The sequence below is a fragment of the Eulemur rufifrons genome, chromosome 15 (genome assembly GCF_041146395.1).
Source record: "Eulemur rufifrons isolate Redbay chromosome 15, OSU_ERuf_1, whole genome shotgun sequence".
Classification (NCBI taxonomy): Eukaryota; Metazoa; Chordata; class Mammalia; order Primates; family Lemuridae; genus Eulemur; species Eulemur rufifrons.
Genome location: NC_090997.1, coordinates 56,084,471 through 56,108,112, shown reverse-complemented (window position 1 = coordinate 56,108,112; position 23,642 = coordinate 56,084,471).

Sequence of the window (23,642 nt, the reverse complement as noted above, 5' to 3'; positions counted from 1 at the left end):
TCTGGTTTTGGGGTATTTTTGTTTGTTCTTTTTGTTTTGTTTTCTTGCTTAGAATTGTTTTGGCTATTCAGGCTCTTTTTTGATTCCATGTGAAATTTAGGATTTTTTTTTCTAATTCTTTGAAAAATGACACTGGTATTTTGATGTAAATTATATTCAATCTGTAGATCACATTGGGAAAAATGCACATTTTAACAATACTTGGTCTTCCAATCTATGAGCATAAGATGTTTTTCCATGTTTTTATTTGTGTATCATCAATGATTACTCTCATCAATTTTTGTAGTTCTCTTTACAGAGATTTTCACCTCCTTGGTTAAGTATATTCCTAGGTATTTTATCTTTTTTACAGCTATTGTAAATGTTTTCTCCTAAGATTGGGAACAAGTCTTGAATGATTCAGAAAGAGAGCATAGATAGTAAATTTCTCAAGTTCTTTTCTGTACTCAAATGTCTTTTTATTTTCCTCTCATACTTCACTATTTGATTTGTTTAGTTACACTTCAAAAATTTTAGAAGTAATATTCATACCGATATATCAATATATGGAACCCTCCTCTTCATTCAGGGTCCCATCTTTAAACCTTTTCTCATTTTCTCATCCAGAAAAGATCTCTTCATTCAGTAATTTCCACACTCTCTTTGTATAATAATCCTCTGATACCCAGCATATCCTGTGGTATATAATGTTACTTTCAAAATTCCTATTTCTTCCTGTTTAGTTAAAAGCTGCTACAAGAGAGAGACCTTAACTTTACTATCTTTTCTCATCAGCACCCAACTGAGCCCCTTGTGCAAAGTTGGAAATCAATTAATATTTCTTAAACAAAATAGAAATTTCCTGCTTAACATTAAAAATCTAGAGAAACATTTTGCCTTACCTGTCAGCTAACAGCACTGAATCTTGCTCATTTCATTCTTTTAGGGCACCTCTTGCTGTTTAGTGCACCTTCTGCCAACATAGTTGTTAAAATTCAAATGAGGCATTAATTGACTGCCACTTAATTCCTTTTTACAAGCATCTAGTGCTTTGGTGCCTTCACATAACCAAAGAACTATTGCAGTTAAGTAAAGCAAATATGACACTTTTCTAAATAGAAAAATATAATTAACAGTATCTCTTCTTTTCCAAGTGAAGTTCAAAAACTCTCTTAGTACTCCTACCAAGGGAAATTACTAAACTGATACTTCACAAAACTTTGCACTACCGGATGCCAAAACAAAATTATGGAAGTGCAGAGACAGGTAATATATATTTTTTCTCCATTCATCTCACAGATGGTAAGGTAGATAATTTTGAGAAGTGATCAGAAATGGAACTCTACAGCTAGAAAAAAATTAGATCATTTATTTATGATGAACTTCAACTACAAACTCAGTATCTTATGCCAAACACATTTCCAAATATACTTTTTAAATTATGATTTGGAGGCACAGATTTTCGAAAAAAAATGACAAAATATGCAAAATAAAATCAAGCATTTCACCAATAACATGACATTTTCCAAAATGAGGGTATTCATGCTCATTATCAGTAAATACTCATTATCTTTGCATTTGATATTGTTATCCTACTGAACTATTTCGATAGCATGTGTGTCTAAAACTAGTTAAATATTATAAATAACTGTATGTTCCAGTATTCAGCATTGTAATTTGTATATACCCTTTTGACAAGATTAGACAATATTTGCTTTGCTGATAAAGATCGGAATATTTGGGAGAAGATGAAAAAGGAAAAGGGATCCAGTGCTCAGTACAGTTTGTGGCACGTGGCAATCACTAAATAATATTTGTGGCAGGAAAGAAGGAAGGGAGGGAGGTGGGAAGGAAAGATGGGAACAAGGGAGGGAATAAAAGAAATAAGTCTTTCCAGTTCTATTTAAAATATATGTTTTGCGCTTACAATTTTAAATAAAGATGAGTCATTAAAAATGAAAACAACTGTTTAGAATGAAGGCAAATTTTTCACAGAAGGAATAAATACTACAATTTTATTTCAGATCCCTTTAAATGATTTCTTTCTAATCTCAAACAAACCTCCATAGGTTTAATTAAGATTTTTTTTTTCATTTTTTTTAGACTTTCTCCCTTAATCATAGCATTTTCTTTTTTTCTTTTTTTTCTTACAGATAGTTCTGGAACTGCAGAATTTTGGATACACTTCTTGCCTATCACTATTGCACACACATACACACATACACACACACAAAAAATAGTGTTTATGGAGAGGACCTCATCTCTGAATTGAATAAATTACTTCATTTGATTGAGATTTTATAGTTCTGCTTGGCTCAATCACTTTGCCTCAGGGTTTAAGATAATCAGGAATAATTCATGTTGACTTTGATGTTACCAGAAGTTAAAGGAAAATAATAAAATAGCCCCCCTTATCTGTAGACTTCACTTTCCACAGTTTTGGTTACCCATGGTCAACTGCTGTCCAAAAATAAGTAAATATAGTACAATAAGATATTTTGAGAGACCACATTTACATAACTTTTATTACAGTATATTTTTATAATTGTTCTATTTTATAATTGTTTATTGTTGTCAATCTCTTACTGTACCTAACTTATAAATTAAACTTTATAATATGTATGTATGTGTAGAAAAAGTACTATTGATATATCTAAGGTTCAAGACTATCCACACTTTCAGGTATCCACTAGGGGTCTTGGAACATATTCCCTGTAGGTAAGTGGGGACTACTGTATAGGCAAAGGGTTTAGAGAGAAATGGGGGCCTTCTGTCTATAGTATCAGGAAGGTAGTGCCTCCTAGACAGAAGCACCTCTCAGGAATGTTTATCTACAGTCTTCTCCCTGTAATTCTGATACCATAGGTTCATGTAGCTGTTGTCTAACATAAATGCAATTTCTCAAATAGACTTCTTTACAGGAGAGACAATACATATTAATGGCCTAACATAATATTAGCAGCATCAGTAGTAATCATATCTAATTGCAAAGGACTACATTTACTTTCTGATACACATTATATTCTTGTGAGCTTGGGGTCTGTGAGTTTTGCCCTGAGACTGATCATGGCTGAATGATCCAGCCATACAAATTTCAGAACTGTGGCAAGAAAGGAAACACTGAAACAGAGAAGTAACAACCAGATTTACTTTGCCCTCACACATTTTTCCCTCATACAGTGTAATGATTTCTTTTTGGAGTGAGAGCAAAAGAGACTCTAAAGTCAGTCAGTAGGTAAGGAAAAATCACTTATTCAAAAGTATATTTGAAAATTCTCTTAAATTCCTTTTGGTATAGCATTTCAATAATAAGAGTTGCAGTGAATGAGGAAAAGACAACTTCAAAGACATTAAATGGAAGCCAAGCTTTTGGGATGGCCAGAAGCATTGTCTAAAATCAATATCCCTTTGAAATCTATCATACATAACTAAGTAAAAACTACACAGATGCAACTCTTGCTACTCCACTTAACTAGAAAATTTGATAAATTTCATGAGCACCAAGTTATTCATTGTGTCATTTTTATAGCAGCAAAATATTGGAAATAATATAGTTGCCCACAAATACAGAACTAGGTCAATAAGTTATGGTAAATCATTAAAATGAAATACTATGCAACCATAAATAAGAGGAAGATGTCTATGCTTTGGTCTAAAGTGATTTTGAAAATATATTATTAAGTGAAAATAGCAAAGTAGAGAAAAATGTATACTACTTCCTTGTGTAAGAAAGGAGGGAAATTCAAATATACATGCTTTATTCATATTTGCAGAGAGAAAATACTGGAAAGGTAAAGGGAAAATTAATAACAATGGCAACTTATAGGAAGAGGGAAATGGGAGAGAGAAGGACACAATTAGGACTTTCTTGATTCAGGCAGCAAGATGCTGACCAGAGACACCAGCTGCCAGAACATCTCAGAAGTTTTAGATGAAAGAGAAAAAATGAACAGACAAACATAGATTGGATGGGGGTCTGAAGGAAGGATGCCAGAAGTTTCAGGAGACTCCATGGGAAGAAGTTGCAGAGAAGAACAGGAAGGAACAAGGTATCAGTAAAGATCAACCTTTGAGAGGCTTGGAGTCCAGTGAGAAGGGTGGGTGGAGTGGTTTGTTCCTCCCTCCCCTGCATCTCTGAAAGTCGGTGGGTTCCCAAGCTGCTGGAGAGACTTTCTGCCCACATGAGCTCAGAAGCTGCTGCCACTGAGCTGGGAACTTCTTGTGGACAGGGCAGCAGGTTCCCAGCCCCACTGGGGCACTTCCTGTCCCACAGACCCAAGACAGGGTGGCAGATGCCATATTGTTTCTCTACCTACCATGTGCCTTTGCCCTTCCCAGGGGGCTTCAATTCCTCAGGTTTCATCTTGCTCATTCCCACACACATATTTCCCAAGTCCAGCCCAGACTTCAGAAGCCACAGGGGTCCAGTGAGTTCTGGGTGATCTGCATGACTCCAGAGCCTAGACATTCCAGGTGACTGCCTCTGGGAGAGAGAGTTGGAGATAATCAAAGTGCTAGCATTCCTCTGTCCAGACTCTTCCTCTCCTTCCCCTCCCCAACCCACAGCTGCTGAGGGAGACAATTGAGCCACCACATCAAGGCTTCCACAGAGACTGAGGCTCAGGCCTTTCCTCTTGGGGTCCTACTGTAGACTGAGGGGTGGTCAGTTTTTGAGCTCTCTGCTTGTCAGCCCTCCCTGGTGCTGCTTGCCCAGTGGCTCCATCAGAGCAGGGCACACCTTGAGGCAGAAGGATATCAATCCTCCTTGGGCACCCCATAGGTAACTAAGGACAACTGCGCTTCTCCCTGGCATGGTCAGGGATTGATCATCTTGGTCTTGGGATGTGAGGAAGCCTGCATGGGCAGATCTGGGGGGAAACTGCAGTGGGGGTCTTAGCTGTGGTGTGCCTAAAGGGCACCTCTTCCCCCATGGGAGGGCTGCACTCTCAGCTCAGGCTGGGATCCTGGGCAGGAAACCTCCAGGCCTGCAACACAGTCATGGGGGAGCTCAGCTGGCTTGAGCTCCTGCCTGCTGACAGATGCTGGAAAGAAACCATGAAACAAAGGAAGGGGAGAGGAACAAATCCCACTTTAGACTACTAAATTATGACTCTCAGACAGCTCCTCCTCTACAAGCAGACTTTCTGACTGAGTGGGACCACTCAGCCCCTCCTTTGTGGCTTTGCCCAGAAGCTGGGAGCAGACCTTTGACCCCTGCCAAAACAGCTACCTTGCCAGGTTTTGTATAGCCTGAAGGCAAGCTCATACAACCCAGCCCTGCATAGCTGCACTCCCCTACAAACCTCTACTAAGTAAGGCAGAGATTAGGACTCACCCGGAAGTTCCAGGGCCCCATCCATCACCTCAAACATTTAAGTGCCTCTCCTGAGGGACTAGAGCCAATCACAGGACCAAAAACAACACTGTAGCTTGTTCCTTCTGGCAAGTGCCATCTATAGACAAGGAGGCCAATGTGCATTCCCTTTACAGCATTTACTGATTCAATTTTACAGGGTGTGAGGGGGCCTAAGGAGTGGCAATTTGAGGAAACACCTACCCCTTCCAACAGAAAAATTGTACTACTGGGTAAGGGCAGAAAGATCCCAGTCCAGGGCCTTAGCATACAAGCATTTAGGCCCCTCTCCTGTGAAATATCCTCCTGGTTTGGTGAGCTAGTCCTGACCCTCCTGCCAGTGGCTCCCCCAGTGGCCAGAAAAGCAACTTCTAAGCCCCCCTGAGGCTTTGCAATGCCTGTCAGGCTCCTGCAATCCAGCCTTGATTTGTCTTGCTTCTCCTCCCACCACAGGCGGAATAGAGACCAACAAACCCCTGGGAGCCACAAAGTCCTTCTAAAGCTTGGAACATTCATATGCCCCACTTAGGGGACTAAAGCTTACCATGGGCACAAAAGACCTTCTCAGCAGCTGGTTCTTCCATGCAAACATCAATCAAGCATAGCACCTCCCAAACCAAGCAAACAGAGAGTAGCTGATTCATACTCACAAGTATCACCCACCATCACCAAGATTAAGCTGTGAGACCTAACTCACTACACACTATTGGGAGGAGGTGAAGACAGAAGGTCAGAGGAAACCTGAGAGGTACACCACATCTGCAAAAACACCCCATAGGCAACTCAGGATCAGCACTCCTCTCCCTGGCACACTCAGGGATTGATCTTTGAGGACCTGGAGACAGGCCCTTTGCCAGGCCTAGCACCTACAGGTCTCATCTGAGAGGCCAGATGAGAAGGAATCAGTGAAAGAACTCTACAAACATGAAAAATAAGAGGGGGAGGACACCCCCCCAAAAAACCAACAACTCCTTGCCAATGGATAACAACCAAAATAAAAAGACTGAAATGAAAGATGAAGAATTCTGATTATGGATTGCAAGGAAGCTCAATGATATATAAGAGAAAGTAGAAACCCAGGGAGCCTGCTGCCCTCTCCACAAGAAGCTTCCAACACAAAGAAATCACAAAAACAATCCAGGGAATGAATGAAAAGTTTACTAAGGAAATCAAATTATTAAAAGAAAAAACAGAACTATTGGAAATGAAAAATTCATTCAAGGAAATGCAAAACACAGTGGAAAGACTTAAGAATAGGCTAGATCAGGCAGAAGAAAGACTCTCAGAACTTAAAGACAACACATGAGTTGAAGAAGTCAATCAGAGAGAAAGAACTGAGAAATAAGAGGAACAAACGAAATCTGCATGAAATATGGGATTACGTAAAGAGGTCTAACATAAGAAACATAGGCATCACTGAGGGCAAAGAAGAAAATGCACAAGGGTTGAAAAATTTATTTGAGGCAATAACTGAGGAAAATTTTGCTGGCTTTACCAGGAATCTAGATATCCAGGTACATGAAGCTCAAATGACCCCTAGGACATTCATCATGAAGAGGCAATCACCATGACACACAGTCATCAGTCTGGCCAAAGTGAACACAAAAGAGGCAATCCTATAAGCTGTAAGGTGAAAGCAGCAGGTAACTTACAAAGGAAAACCAATCACACTAACTGCAGACTTCTCAACTGAGACCTTATAAGCCAGAAGGGACTAGTGCCCCATTATCAGTCTTCTCAAACAGAATAATGGCCAGCCTATAAGTTTGTATCCTGCAAAACTGAGTTTCTTATATGAGGAAGAAATAAAGACTTTCTCAGATAAGCAAACACTGAGGGAATTTCTTAAGACAAGACCTGCCCTGCAGGAAGTACCCAGAAATGCATTACACTTGGATCAGCACAATAGTCACCCACCAGAATAAAACAAAGCAATAAGTTCTACTCAACAGGGTGAACAGAAATCCACACCATTTATCAATTCCCTCAATAAATGTGAATGGCTTGAACACTCCACTCAAGAGACATAAGCTGGTTGAATGGATAAAAAAAAAATACAAGCCAAATATCTGCTGTCTCCAGGAAACACATCTAACCCACCAAGACTCATTCAGACTCAAGGTGAAGGGACATAAAACAATATTACAGGCAAATGGAAACAATAAGAAAGCAGGTGTAGCCATTCTCATCTCAGATAATAAAGACTTCAAATCAACAAAAGCGAAGAAATACAAACATGGTGATTATGTAGTGGTAAAGGAAACAATTCAACAAGAAGACATAACAATCCTAATATTTATGCACCTAACACGGGTGCACCCAGATTCATACAGCAAAGCTTAATTGATCTAAACAAGATGACAAACAGCGACATTGTAATAGCTGGGGATTTCAACACCCCACTGATAGAACAGGACAGATCCTACAAGCAGAAAATAAGCAAAGAAACAGTAGACTTGAATGGAACTCTAGAACAAATGGGTCTAACAGACATTTACAGGATATTCTACCCAAAAATCACTGAATATACATTCTTCGCATCAGCTCATAGAACATTCTCTAAGATTGATCACATCCCAGACCATAAAACATGTCTCAACAAGTTTAAAAAAATAGAAATTATACCATGTATCTTCTCATACCCCAGTGGCATGAAATTTGAAATCAATTCCAACAGAAACACTCATCTCCACATAAAGTTATGGAAATTAAACCACCTATTGCTGAATGATTATTGGGTCAAGAAGGAAATTAAGATGGAATCAAAAGATTCTTCTAATTAAATAATAAAGGGTACACAAGTTATCAAAATCTGTGGGGTTCAGCAAAAGCAGTTATAAGAGGAAAATTCATAGCCATAAATTCCTACATCCAAAAGACAGAAAGATCACAAGTCAACAGTCTAACAAATCATCTCAAGGAATTGGAAAAGGAAGAGCAAACAAATCCCAAACACAGAAAAAATAAATAAATAAATAAATAAAAATAACTAAGTTAAGAGCAGAACTAAATGAAATTGATAACAAAAGAATTATACAGAAGATTAATGAAACAAAAAGTTAGTTCTTTGACATGATAAACAAAATTGACAGGCCTCTCACAAGATTAACCAGAAACAGAAAAGAAAGGACCCTAGTCAGCTCAATCAGAAGTGAAAAAGGAGACATTACAACTGATACTACAGAAATACAAAGAATCATTTCTGAATACTATAAAAATCTGTATGCACATAAACTTGAAAATATTGAAGAAATAGATAAATTCTTAGAAACACACAACCTCCTTAGGCTCAATCAGGAAGAAATAGAACTCCTAAGCAGACCGATATCAAGTAACAAAATTGAAGCAAGAATAAAAAAAAATTCCAACCAAAAAAGTCCTGGACCAGATGGTTTCACAGCCAAGTTTTACCAGACCTACAAAGAAAAACTGGTACCTATAATGCAGAAATTATTTCATAACATAGAGAAGGATGGAATCCTCCCTAAGTCATTCTATGGACCCAATATCACCTTGATACCAAAACCAGGAAAGGACACACCAAAAACAAAACTACAGACCAATATCACTTATGAATGTAGATGTAAAAATTCTCAATAAAATCTTAGTATACCATATTCATCTGCACATCAAAAAATAATAATAATTGACCACTCTCAAGTGGGATTCATCCAAGAGATGCAAGGATAATTCAATAAATCTATAAATGTGATTCACCACATAAATAGAAGCAAAAACAAAGACCATATGATCCTCTCAATACATATAGGAAAAGCATTTGACAAAATTCAGCACCATTTTATGATAAGAACTCTTAAAAAATAGGCATAGATGAAACATACTTCAATACTATAAAAGCCATATATGATAAACCCATAACCAACATCATATTGAATGGGGAAAAATTGAGAGCATTATAACTTATAACTGGAAACATACAAGGTTGCCCACTGTCATTACTTCTGTTCAACATAGTGCTGGAAGTCCTAGCCAGAGCAATCAGGCAAGAGAAGGAAATCAAGTGTATACAAATGGGGAAAGAAGAGGTCAAACTATTGCTCTTTTCTGATGATATAATCCTATATCTAGAAAATTCCATGTATTCTGACAAGAGAATCCTGGAATTGATATATAAGTTCATAGATTCTCAGGTTACAAAATCAATGTACACAAATCAGTAGCATTTTTATACATCAACAATAGTCAAGCTAAGAATCGAATCAAAGACTCAATACCTTTCACAATAGCAATAAAGAAAATAAAATACTTGGGAATATATTCAACCAAGGAGGTGAAAAACCTCTACAGAGAGAACTAAAAAACACTGAGGAAGAAAATCGTAGAGGATGTAAACAAATGGGAAAACATAACATGCTGAAGGGTCAGCAGAATCAACATTGTTAAAATTTTTATACTACCCAAAGTGATTTATAGATTCAATGTAATCCCCATTAAAATACCAATGTCATTTTTTTTTTTTTTTTTTTTTTTTGCAGATCTAGAAAAAAATAATTCCTTTTCTTTTGGAACTAAGAAGACTCCAAATAGCCAAAACAACCTGAAGCAAAAATAACAAAACAGGAGAGATCATTTTATCAGACTTCCAACTATGCTACAAGGCTATAGTAACTGAAATAGCACAGTACTGGCACAAGAACACAGACCTAGACCAATGGATCAGAACAGAGAACCCAGATATAAAACTAGCCTCATATTGCCATCTGATCTTTGACAAAGCAGACAAAAACATACACTGGGGAAAGAATTCCTATTCAATAAATGGTGCTGGGAAAATTGGATAGCCACACGTAGAAGACTGAAACAGGATCCACACCTCTCACCACTCACAAAAATTAACTCACGGTGAACAACAGACTTAAACCTAAGGCATGGAACTGAAAAGCCATCAATTGAACATTATAATTTCAAAATGACTTTAGCTCCGTTTTATGTAATATCCTAGGAAAAACAGGGTAAAAGCCAAGATATCACACTAAGGGAAAACTGCTCAATATGGCCAAGAGGGAGATTGCCCAAATTGGTCACTGGACATCCTGACAGAACAGAAAAGGAAAATTGCAGCAGAGAGAAAACAAGTTTGTTATCAGGAAAGACAAAAATCTGCACTGAATCAAAGGCACAACCATAAGACACAATGGAGCAAGAGACAATAACATAAGTGGTTAAGGGAACCTAGAAAAACAGGCCAAGGGAAAAAGTCAGGATTGACTTGGATTGTCAAGGAACTGGCACCCAGGAAAGGTAGATATCATTTATGAGTACTTACAGGCACATAAATCAAGTGGAAAAACCATGATTTTTCTTTTCCAGAATTATGTTTTTACTTGAGTTATCACTCAAATAAATACTTTGTGGAAATAAAGAAATAAAACAATTTTTTTGTTTGCAGGTATAAAATTTGGTGCTAGGGTGGGTATCTCTTCACTTTCAGAACCTAGCAATGACATCAGGGCTTTTCTTTTAGCTTCTTGTTTTTATTAATACATTAGATTTGTATGACATGATATTTTGATGCATACATACAATGATCAAATCAAGGTATTAGAATATCCATCACCTCAAACACTTATGTCTTTGTGTTGAAAGAACCTTTCATTTCTTCTCTTCTAGCTATTTTGAAATATACAATATATTGTTAACTGCAGTCGCCCTACTGTGCTATTGAACACTAGAACTTATTCCTTCTATCTGTATGTTTGTACCCACTGACCAACCTCTCTTTATTGCCCTCCCATGTGCGCGCACACGTACACACACACACACACACACACACTTCCTAAGCCTCTGATAACCATCATTCTACTCTCTACCTCCATGAAATCAACTTTTTTAACTCCCATATATGAGTGGGAACATGTAATATTTGTCTTTCTATGCTTGGCTTATTTCACTTAATGTAATGACTTCCAGTTCCCTTCACATTGCTGTAAATGACAGGATTCCATTCTTTTTTATAACTGTATAATATACTATTGTGTGTATATATACCTCATTTTCTTTATCCATTTATCTGTGAATGGACATTTAGGTTGATTCCCTATCTTTGCTATTGTGAATAGTGTTGCAATAAACATAGGAGTGCAGGTATCCCTTTGATATAACTGATTTCCTTTCCTTTGTTTTCTTCTTTTTGTGTTAGATTATTTTATTTCTTTATTAATATCTTTGCATATTTATGGGGGAAAAGTAAACAAATGAATTAAAATGAGAAATAAGAGGAGTTGATGGGTTTAAGGGATATGCAAAAAATGAAATCAATAGTGTATAGACGACTTGGACAGCAAGGTAAATAGTTGCAAGTAACTTAGTAAAAAACAATATTTGGGGCTTGGGAAACTTTCTGTATGATAATACTATAGGTAATGTTCAGAAACAAAATTTGGAGAGATGCATAAAGGAAGTTCACAATTCAGATTTGTATAATTTTGAAGAGTTTGTGAGCTATCAGGTAGAAATATCTAGTACATAGTTACATATACTTCTATAATTCAGGGAAAAATTGAGTCTAGATATGTTTTCTCTGTTTTATTGAGATAGAATTTTAAAACCACAAATTCATTCTTTGTAAATGTAATGGTGAAGAAAAAGACAATGTAGCAAACCACGATCTGGTTCTAAAAGCTTCTACCTTAAAGTGACACATATCAATTTCATACATGTTTCTTTGATCAATCTAGTCACATGGCTAAGCCTGGCTTCAATGAATGGGAAGGCATAATCTCCAGAGAGGGGAGGTGAAACAGATATTGGTGAAGATGAAGCATATAATCTACCATACCCAGAGAACAGGTAAATGGCCAGAAGTCAGCAAGAACCCTGTGGAATGCCATCATTCATTTATTTATAAACACATTTTAAATGAACACCTACTGTGTACCAGTGATAACGTGTTTCTCATCATCTGGCAGCTTGACTAGGCTGGTTCATGTGGTAGGGCAGGGAACCAAGAGGGGAAGTGGAAGCATTCAAGATCCCTTGAAGCTGATGTTTGAAGCTGGTACAATGTCACCACATTATACTGACCAAAGCAAGGCACAAGTCTTGCCTAGTTTAAAGAGATGAGGCAATAGATTCCACCTCTTGATGTGAGGAGTTGCAAAGTCATACGGCAAAGGTCATGGATACAAAAAGGATGAATAATCATCATTTTTACAACCAATCTACACTACATCAAAATGCCAATTATTACAGAAAGCTAGCATAACACTGCTTACATATCCATATTGAAAACTTCCCTTAGAAATGGAGTGTTGGAATAAGCCCAGGATAAGGGTGATTGTAAATTACAGTAGGAAAGGTAAGAACTGATCCAGTCTGAGGAATCCACTGAATTGTTTTCCCCTCCTATAGTAATAGAGAAATTTCTAGCAACTCATGAGATACTGTAATGAGCAGTGTGGGAACTGTCTTCAAAATTCCATATTCGAGAGAACTGAAAGTATGTTTTCCTAATGTGGAATAGTAGCAGTTTTGCTATCATCATTAAAACTTGCAGACTTGTATGGAATTGATTAAACTGTAAAATATACCAGGATATAGTCCTAATATATGGTAATACAGAGGTATGTGATTCCTGGAACATATTATAAGCAAGATTTTAGACTTGATAGGGTACTGAATAAGCTAAGGGCAAATTTGGGTAGGAAAATTCATCTTCCATTTATTCCCCCACCAACATTCAGAATAAATTGTCTGCCTCTAACACTTCATTTGAGATAAATGGACAAAATAGAATATTATCCTAAAGATCTAGAATTAGGAACCAAAGAATGATTCTTTGAATTCTAATAACATTAAGAGCTCAATAATTGCTAATAAATGAAACAACCTCCTTTAAAAAAAAAAAAAAAAAGCTCATCTCTTGCTTGGGGAAATACCCTTGAGAGTAGTTTTATACTTCTCATGGTTGAATCTGCCTGCACAATACAAAGATGTCCTCTGATATTGCCTCTCATCTGTAAAGGCAGCATTAGCCCCTGATGTGAAACTAAAGAAGATATTTTGCTTTGAAAACTATAAGGTGCTATTGGGATGATTACTCATTTTGAAACAGAACAAATTGAAATGAAATCAAATCCCTGAATTTGAAAAACAAAATATTCACCTTCCATCTTTGATTTAGAAATCATTTGCAAACCAATCACCATGATAGGCAATTTCAAAATGGGCCAATTAATGTATATTTAATATCAAAATAACTATATAAATAAATGCTGAAATATAACTATATAAAGTTGTTAGCCAGTGAATTGAGAGAGAGAGATGTCCATTTTAGTCTGTCTTTTCCTCAGGTAATGTATGTAACAAGATGGGAAAAGATACAGTTCAGTTTTACTTTTCTGCTGATTTACTGCCACTCACAAGAATGACAGAACTTCATACCTGGGGCATCAATATTAATCATTCCACAGCTGTTTTCAATTTACCTCTAAAGCTTCCCAAATGTTAATAGCACATATTAGTCTGGAATGGCAACAAAAAAAGTTTTGAGTAAAGATTTAAATATTTATTAAGAAAGATACAGACATAGTTACAGATGACATTACAAGTTACAAATCAAGGAAAATAGATGGCTTAGATTACATATGAAAAAATAGACTTGTACAACTTTCTATGTTTAAATTTCTCCTAAACCACATATAGAACTATTGTATTTAAATAGTAACATATGAGTGTGTTTCAGATGCTGCTTATAAGAATTTGTGTAAGGATTTCCACAATACTTAGAAAATTCTTTGACAATTAGGTGTCACAAAAATGGTTTTCTCAAGCAAGTGAAAGTTTATTATTTCCCAGGTTAAAAAAAAACAAAGGTTGGTTTGTGGACTTAGTATTTACATGTAAATCAATCAAGAAAGAAAATGAAATTAAAAATGACTGGGTAATATAGTTTGGATTTTTTGTCCCCTCCAAATCTCATATTGAAATTTGATCCTCAGTGCTGGAGGTGAGGCCTGGGAGGAGGTGTTTGGGTCATAAGGACAGATCCGTCATGAATGGCTTATTGCCCTCCCTGAGGTAATGAGCCTGTTCTCACTCTGTTAGTTCACACAGGAGCTGGTTCTCTGAAAGAGTGTGGCACCACTCCTCTCTCTTGCTCCTTTTCTCCATGTGACACGCCTGCTCCCACTTTGCCTTCTGCTTTGGTTGGAAACTCCCTGAAGCCCTCACCAGAAGCAGATATTGGCGCCATGATTCTTAAACAATCTGCACAACCGTGAGCCAGATAAACCTCTTTTCTTTATAAATTAGTCAGTCTCAGGTATTCCTTTATAGCAATGCAAAACAGACTAAGACACTGGGGGGTTTGTTTTGGTTTTGTTTTTTAGAAAATTAGAATTTGCTATTCTATTTGTTCTCTGACTTAAATTTCTTTTTAGGACTGGCGAATAAGAGGTTTTAAATATAATTTTAACCTTAATTCTCTTGAATAAAGACTAGGAAAAAAACATCAACACTGACCACTTCTTCTCTATTCTGCTGAGAACTTACAGGGCTCTGAAATTAATTCTTGACACAAAAATTAATTATCTTCAAAAGTGGCTTTAGAAAGCCTTCGGGAAAATAAAACCTTGAATGGTAGGTAACTCAACCTATCTCTGAACTTTAGTTTACATGGCTAAAAAAATAAAAATACAGCCTTCCTCATAAGAGTTGCACTAAGGATTAAATATGATAAGACGCATTTTAAAACCTAAACAAATAATGGTCAACTGGTCTGGATTAAAAAACATGGAGTTGGAAATAAGAGCAATATCTAACAAGAAAGGTCGGTCTACATTCTTTGTTTGCTGGCTGGCTAACTGGCTTAGAGAATGAATACTTCAACTTCCTTTTCCTTACTTTTTATGTCCTGCTAGGATCACCTGGTATGACCAGAAGCCAATGAACAAGGCACTCCACAGATATGATCCATATTAGGTCAGCCTCATGGAGAAAAGAGCAGGGTAGAAAAGAATAGAGAGTGAATATGAAAGGGCAAATGGAAGATATCTGGCACATTACATTTTTCACTGATGTTTCTTAAACATCACAATGTTTAGCCCATGACAGCATTTATAAAAACTCTTTTTGTTTTCTCTCCCATTGACTTCACACTCACACCACAACTCCTACCATACCACCTTCTCCCAGACTAGTAGTAAAAAAGTACTCTGGAAATGTTCTTCCAATCCCATTCAGCCCTAGCCTTTCCCTCATCTCTTTATTCTACCTAGCAGCGGCCCACAGGGAATCCGGCAATGACGGAAATCTCCTTAGAGGTGACGGGTAGAGAAGTAAAATAAAGTCAGTATCCTCTCTCCATGCTAAGTGGTAAATAAAAGGCTTAGAACTCATATGATCATTTTTCCCAGAACAGTTGCAAAAGTCTTCCTATAGCTACTCTTGCTTTTGTCCATTCTACCTCCTTTCCATTTCTACCACTGCTTTTAGAATGATTAGCCTAAATATAATTTGATTCTACCATTCATTACAAAACATTTAAGTAGTTTTCTGCAGTAGATGCAAAAAAAAAAAAAAAAAAAGGCCATAATTCTCCGATTATCCCTATACCCAGGTCCCTTTATAATGTGATATTGTTGGCCCTTTTTTCAAGAGGTAGAGCCTCTTTCCTCTCACTCTTGGGAACACTGACACTAGCTGTGAACAAGCCTAAACTGACCTAATGGGTGATAGGAGACACTCAACCCAATAACCTGTCACCCCAGCTAACAGCAAGCCAAGCACCAGACATGTGAATAAAGCCATCCCACCCAGCAAATGAGCTGGACCAGATGAACATTATCAGCCAGCTCACCCATGGCTTGTAAGTATTAACAAACATTTCTTATTTTAGGCCACAACTGTTGCAGCCCGATTACAGAACGGGGGATGAACACATAAACATACATACAGACACACAGAAAAAACACACAGACACACATAGACGGTAAAGACCGCAGTGTGGAAAACACTGGTTGCTTTATTTTTATACTCTTTTTGTCCAGCAGCTACTTCCTGGTACTGACTATCTTTAGAGCCCTGAGGCGACATGTTCCATTTCTTATGGAAATTGCTCAAGGGAAGGCAAACCTTTGCATCTTAACTTTTGGACCTCATTACCCACGTGCAGAACAATGAGACACACCTTGGCTATTTGCCATAGGAAACAGTTTGTCTATTTCAATAAGCCATTGACGTTTAGCTCCAAGAAGCATTCAGCAGTCAATGGGCCGTGTCCGGACCCATTGACTTCTGGCCTCAAGGAGTGTTCTGGACCCATTGACCTTTGGACCCAAGAAGCACGTCCAGCTTTGCTGACTCTGAGCTCAAGCCAATTCTTGCTCAGGGATGATCCCTACACACAACATTTTGGGACTATTTGTTATGCAGCAGTGGATAACTTATACCCTCCTCATTGCACACAATACTAAAAATCCAAACTTTTCATATGATGAGACCCTTCATAAAGCCTAATATATAAGTTTAGTCTCATACTCTGACCTCTAAACCTGTGCATATTACACTTTAGCCTTTAGAGTCTGAGTAGTGCTCTGCAAATAAGTGTACACTTTCACACCTCTGTGCTTTGCATATGAGTTGGAGAATAGAAAAAGAATTGAAACTAACATATATAGAATATCTACAGTGTCTCAAAAATTTTACATATTGCTCATTATACCTTCATAATAACCCTGTAATGCTGCAGTTATTCTCATTTTATAGATTGGAACACTGTAGCACAAAAGGTTTACATTTTTCAAGGCTATCCAACCAGTAAGTTATGGATGTTCATTTTTTTAAAAATCTATATGATTTCAAAGTCCATGATATTCCTATTGCACAAATGGTTCTCAGTTTAGTATCTGGATGGGGAGTGAGATGGGGTAGGATTCATTTCAGAATTATCTTGCTAGTTCTTTTAATAGTTATTTGCTCACCCTATTCATCCTATTGGATACATAAGAATTTTAGCAGCAGGAAATGTTCTCTCTAATACAGCTTTCCTTCCTGTACACTTTCCTCTTTCAAAACTACCTTACTTGCTTTATCTATACTATTTTTTTCTGTCTAGAAAATCTTTTCCTCATTTTCCTTCTATCTAATGTAAAACAGGACTGAAACAATATTTTAGTTAATTCTGTGATGACTTGTTTTGCTAACAGCCAAATTCCGCTTTTGTATACAAGGCTTGCTTGCTTAACGCTTGGTTGCAACAGAGAGCTAAAAACATGTTCCAATGCAGTTAGAGAAAAACAACCACGAGTTGCTTCCTGATAAGGGGGCCAAGGCCTGATCAACATGTGAACAAGCTTGTGAGGGGCGTATGTCCCCTTATCGGAAGTAACTGACTGTAACGAATTCCAGCAAAGAGTATAAAAGACATGTACTCCCACTGCGCGGGGTCCCTGCCCATGGAAAGAGACCACTGCGCTGGTGCTCGGGGCTTGGACCCTAGCTAGCCAGTCAATAAACTCCTTTGCCTTTTGCAGCCTCAGTGACTCTGTCATTCTGTTCCCGGGGCCGAGGGAATCCGGCTCTAACACTAACTCATGATTATCCTCCAACATCCAGCTAAAAATCTAACCTTCTTAATGAAGGTTAGATAGAAATGTTGTAGATAGATGTAAATGCCTACTTCTCTGAGCTTCAAAACAACTTCATCAATTTCTCTATCATAGTATATTGTATTTGGTTGTGTACCTTTCCCTTTTCTCTCTTTTGCACTAATTGAGGAAAAGGACCATGTTTTATTCATCTGCATCCATGCAACTTAGCACTGTTTACTTAGCACCTGGTGCATAGTAAACACTCATCAAATATTTGTAAAATTATGTTGAATAGTTTTCCATGTCCTTAACAAGATACGTAGGAAATATGCTTCTTTTTCAAAACTTAGAGTAAGAGCTGATTTAGGCTAGGAAAGAGATGTTCACTGAAACTCCAAATTCTGTTGCTATTTTTAAATTAAAAAAAAAAAAAACTTTTCCAGATTTTTTAAATTAAGTAACTTGCAATACAATTAATGTCAAGAATTAAAGCATTAAGCCCTCGAAAGAAGAAAAACAATGACAGCAGTGTCTGGGTTAATCAGGAAATGTAATTGTGAATTTGCATAATAGACAAATAGAACTACTGAAGAGATCCATCCTACTAAATGTAGATATTAGCAAAGCACATATTAATCTTCTCATGCCAGATAAAACTTTGTACTTAAACTTTTACCTAATTGATTACTTAGCTGACAAAGCTGTAATTACAGCTGCAAATTTTAAAAGAAATTTCAAGATATTGAAGTAGCCTGGTCTAGAAATGTGAAAGTTCTTTATTTGTTTGTGTTAAACCATTTTGGTAGATAACACCCTTTGCAGAGAAAAAGAATGACAATGAGAAGTGTACATGTTAAAACTAAATTTCTGTACTCTTTCCAAATACCATCACCAATCCAAATCCAATCTTCTAAGGGAAGAGCCTCTTATCATTACCCTTTTAAAGTAGATTCTCTAAGGAATTAGGGCACCCTAATAATTTAGGTCCAATTTGATGTGTTGATACATATTTCAGGGTTTAATGATGCTATCTATAATTCCCAGGTTAAGTTTGACCCTTACCCCCTTACTTTGGTAATTATCCTCTGTAGAGACATGAAAATTACTTCCTATGTCTTCAATGAATTTCATAAAAATTTGTATTGTTCAGAGTAATAAAATCGGCTTTTCTTAATAAGGGCACTGATTGATGATCACAGTGAGATATGTTGAATCATCAATCTGAATCTGGTTCCATGAAAAATTTGTGTGAACACAAGGACGCATATAATATCACATAAACAGGGGGGGAAATCCCAGGTGAAATGATTTAGGCAGCCAAATCAATCACAGACTATGAGAAAATGATGACTTGCTAAGAAACAACAGACCTGAGAATGAACATGATTCATTACGAGATACAGGATTAAGATGTTAAGGCTTCAGGTCCTGACAAAGGCTCTTCCAGGTGTATGATCAGTCAGTTATAAGGCAAGGTAACTGCTATTGCCTGGAAACACAGTAGTCACAGTTTTGGTTTTAGAAAACACTGACTTATTATAAATATGTGAGTGGGAAAGGGAATTGCCACTTAGACTTACTATAAAGATCTTCAAAATTTAACCTTCGACTATCTAAGGCAATTATGAATATATATAGGTATGGAATGATTCATTTTTAAAGCAAAAATACAAAGCAACATTATCTCTAAAATTAATTAACACTAGTGAAAGTTGAATCATGACAAAGTAATTGAGAAAAACTAAATTAGAATTGCGAAAAATAAAAATGTTATTGTAAAGGTGAAAAAGTATGTCTTAAACCATATGTTTTTATATGTCTCTGAAGAATGATGATAGCTCATAGGGAAATTTCAAAACATAATTGAAAACTTGGAATCAATTCTACATGTTTTCTTGTTTTTTTTCTCCACTAAAAGTTTTGGTTTGAGTTCTATTTCCTTTGCTACTTTCCCCTGCCTGAAGTCATAATCTTCCACTTGTAACATAAAAAACCTTTTCTGTAACAACCAACTGTGATACCTCAAACAGAGGACTACTCTTTGAGATTTGAAAAAGCAGCATGAAATGACTGTCAAAAGTTAGAAAAAAAAAAACAAAAACCCACCTCCCAGCAAAGAACTAAGCAGTAGAAATTCAGAGAACATAACATCAAAACAAAAGTGACCTTCCAGAAAATGTCTAATTTTCCCAAAGAGATGTCATGGATTTTGTTAGGCCACTTTCACAAAATACAATCAGCCAGAATTCATCTTGGAAATAATGGCAAAGCTTCAGAACACAGAGAATTTATGGCTCAGGAATTGTTTAAAACTCCCAGTTCTGAAGGTTCTCACTATTCTGACTGGAAAGCTCATGAAAAAACTACTAATTTCTAAACATGATTGAGTAAATATTAGAAGTCAAGACATAGATAAATATTAAGAGACTACAAACAATAGGAATAAGTTGTAACTTTCCATTAAATTATATGCTGCCCCTATATATTGACAGAGTTTTTTTAACAATCATAAAACTGGCAGACTACATAACAAAAAATTTACCTGTATTAAAACATAAAGTAATTTTTAAATGAAGAAGTGTTTAAATGATGTTCTTTGGAAGACATTATTAAATCATAAGAAGAAAATTCCAAATTAAAAACTATATAGTATGTATTGCTAAAAAGTAATGTTTAATACCATCTGATATAATTGAAACACTAAAAACAAAAATCTAGATTGTTTTGAGAATAAAAAGAGATAATATACATGAAAGTACCTTATAAATATGAAAAATTCTTTATATGAAAGGATTGTAATAATTATTGTTTTGGGAGTTGACACAAGGGATCACAAATCAGATTCCAGAATTTTTCGGAATATATTTCACACAATCACCTGATTTTGATTCTCAATCCAACAGTAGTATTTTCTTCTTGAGATTTGCTGAGGAGACATTTTATTTTTACCTCGAGTACTACATCTCTTGGGAATATTTTAAGGGAGTATGTTAAAGGGGGGAAAGATCTACTTGCTTTTTATCGGGCTTATCGAAAAGGCCTATTACTCTCTTAGTTTGAATTTCCCTGAAAACCAAGTCTGAGATGAGAACTTGCCTTCAGGGGAGTTTACTGCAGAGAAGAAGTGAGGCAAGAAGCAAGATAAGATAATAACGTGGTGAGTTGTTGAGGCCACTGCTGTAGGTAACTGAGGCTCTATTCTACCAGGCCTTCTGTGAAATACATGCAATTGTCCACTTGAAGAGCACTATGCTGGAACTTTATCCACTGACTTTAGCCTTCATTGGGTTAGTGGTTCCCCAGAGCATCAAGTCCTTCATACTACCAAGCTGTGATTGTACAGGACCAAAGAGGCTTGCACTGCATTGGAGAAGACTCTGGGGGTAGAAAGGGGATGAACACAGAGAATCCTTAAGATAGGATGCTGCCAGTGTGAGGCAGGTCTGAGCTCATACAAAACTGCAGCAGTCAAGTTTTAGTGTATTAGTTTTCTATTGCTGCATAATAAGTTACCACAAAAAGCAGCTTAAAACAACATTCACTCATTAGCTCACAGCTTCTGAAGATCAGAAGTCCAGGCATGGCATAATTAGATTCTCTGCTCAGGGTCTCATTGTACTGAAATCAAGGTGTTGGCCAGGGCTACAGTTCTCGTGTGGACTCAGGGTTTCCTTCCAAGCACATTGGTTATTAGCAGAATCCATTTTCTTATGGTTGTAGGACTGAAGTTTCATTTTTAGTTCTGCTCTCAGTTCCTCAATACTACCCACATTTCCTGGCCATGTGCCCTCACCTGCCCCCAACCTCCAGGCCCTAGGAAGTTCACAAGGTAGACGGATGTTTGCCTTCTTCCAGGTCAATATTCACTCCCTCTTCTGGGAGTGAATCTCTCTGCCTTCTTCTTCTGCCACCAATGGAAAAAAACTCTCTGATTTTTAAAGGATTCATGTAATTAGGTCAGATAGTATCCCTATCTTAAGGTAAATTGATTAGGACTTTAATTGCATCTGCAAAATCCCTTCACAGCAGCACCTAGACTAGCGTTTGATTGAATAATTGGGATAAGGACTGTGTACACCAGGAGACAGGAACTATTTTAGAATGCTGTCCACCCTAACTGAAAGATTGGCTGAGGGGATGTGACATAGGGCATAAAAAGCATTTGCTATAGTGATTTTTAAAAGTGAGTTTGTTTTTTGCTTAATAATTTTATAAGAGAGAAGCCAAAGTAGAGCAAGATGAGTCTGAATTAAGAAGTAACCCTTTAAGTATGCTTTAGAGAATTAATTGATCATATTTTTATGGTATTCAAATAGAATAGATCTCAACATCCATCATAACCTAGGTTTTCAATTATTTCCTATAATATCTTCTACATAGGGTGCTTAAATATGAATGTCTGTTAAATAGGGACTAATCCATAAAACTGTGCTGAAGAACTGTACAACGACTAAAAAAGGTAAAGTGGGAGGTTTTAAAGATTTACTTCCCATTGATGGGGTTTTGTGAGCATTATTTGAATGAATTACAACAGACTCAATTAATTTTTTATACATAATTGTTATATTTTATCTAGCTTATTAAATCTAACATTTAAATTAAAAAACCCAGTTACTGTAAATTAAATATCTGCCAATTTTATAGATATGAACACATGCTAATCTTCATGCTGGAAGATGAGCCATGCAGATTACAAGAAACTGAGCTATATTTAGAAGCATCTTATTAGAGCTGGATATTTAAATTTTAGCTCTGCTAGATCTTGTATAAAGTTCTTTTCCATTTTGTATAAAGTATGTTCAACAGTTCTTCTAATTATATTGTTTAACTGCTGGGGAGCCTATGTAACATTACCTATCTTTATGCAGACAATAGCAGTGTTGCGTTGTGGTTGCTAACACATAAAAGCAGCACTCTGGTTTTCCTGAATACATTTTCATCTCTATATGGTATCTCTGGTAATCTCAGTGGCTTACTGAGTGGCTCCCTGAGCTATTGATGAGCAAATGAGAAGCAAATGGAAATACAAATCACAGGGGGTGCCTTCCTTACTCTCATCACACCCTGATCATTTCCATGCTCCCTAGCTTGAAAGGAGTATCATACACATGTGTGAACATTTACTATAAGACAAGTACTATACTGAGAACTTTATCTATATGCTTTATCCTCATTTAATCTTCATGAAAACTTTATGAAATAGGCACTGGTGATATCTTCATTTTACATAAGGTGATGGAAGAGATTATGTGAATTGCATATGGATAATAAGGTCGGATAGCTAATAATAAGCTAATAGCGATTCAAACCCAGGCAGCCTAACTCTATAGATAGCCAGTGTTCTGAACCTTATGCTATACTAACACAACGGTTATGAATAGATTAATTTTCTAAAATTGCTACTCATGGTCCAGACAAGTTAGTCAACTTTCCCTCAAGTCCTTAAAATCAAGATTACTGGAGGATACAGTTTTATAAAGTACTATAAAATGCTGCACATAAATATGCCACCAAGTACACTTTAATATAAGCATTTGAAGATTCCAAAGCTTCTTTTTCTCTTATACAACATTCCATTTATTGAGCCATCAATAGAACTTTTATTATCAAATGTTGATTGCCCAATTGGAACAATGACTATAAAATTATTTTCTACTTTAAGATTAAAAATGTGACTACCAGACACACTTTCTCAGGATCAGAATTTATTTGCTATTCATTTTGTTTTAGATATCACTTTTTTTAAAAAAAAGGCAAAA